This window comes from Cherax quadricarinatus, chromosome 3 (genome assembly GCF_038502225.1).
Source record: "Cherax quadricarinatus isolate ZL_2023a chromosome 3, ASM3850222v1, whole genome shotgun sequence".
In the NCBI taxonomy this organism is placed as follows: Eukaryota; Metazoa; Arthropoda; class Malacostraca; order Decapoda; family Parastacidae; genus Cherax; species Cherax quadricarinatus.
This window is the reverse complement of record NC_091294.1, coordinates 69,536,540-69,537,508: the sequence shown is the minus strand read 5'-3', so window position 1 is coordinate 69,537,508 and position 969 is coordinate 69,536,540.

The following is a 969-nucleotide window of genomic DNA, read 5'->3' as shown; positions in this document are numbered from 1 at the left end:
ATATATATATATATATATATATATATATATATATATATATATATATATATATATATATATTTGTCTTATTGATGCCCTTGCAACATTGCACAGCTCCTGATGATGCACTGAGAAGTGTGAAAGAACTTGACCTAAAGATTTCCACCCCCACGAGGCAAGTTCATTACGCAGGCTGTCGTCTCTTTACGTTTGTGTGTGTGTGTGTGTTTGTATGTGTATGTGTGTGTGTGTGTGTGTGTGTGTACTCACCTATTTGTACTCACCTATTTGTGGTTGCAGGGGTCGATTCATAGCTCCTGGCCCCGCCTCTTCACTGATTGCTACTAGGTCCTCTCTCTCCCTGCTCCATGAGCTTTATCATACCTCGCCTTAAAACTATGTATGGTTCCCGCCTCCACTACTTCACTTTCTAGGCTATTCCACGGCCTGACTACTCTATGACTGAATAAATACTTCCTAACATCCCTTTAATTCATCTGAGTCTTCAACTTCCAATTGTGACCTCTTGTGTCTGTGTCCCTTCTCTGGAACATCCCGTCTTTGTCCACCTTGTCTATTCCGCGCAGTATTTTATATGTCGTTATCATGTCTCCCCTGACCCTCCTGTCCTCCAGTGTCGTCAGGCCGATTTCCCTCAACCTTTCTTCATAGGACAATCCCCGTAGCTCTGGGACTAGTCTTGTTGCAAACCTTTGCACTTTCTCTAATTTCTTGACGTGCTTGACTAGGTGTGGATTCCAAACTGGTGCTGCATACTCCAGTATGGGCCTGACGTAAATGGTATACAGAGTCTTAAACGAATCCTTACTGAGGTATCGGAACGCTATCCGTAGGTTTGCCAGGCGCCTGTATGCTGCAGCAGTTATCTGATTGATGTGCGCCTCAGGAGATATGTTCGGTGTTATGCTCACCCCCAGATCTTTTTCCTTGAGTGAGGTTTGCAGTCTTTGGCCATCTAAACTATATTGT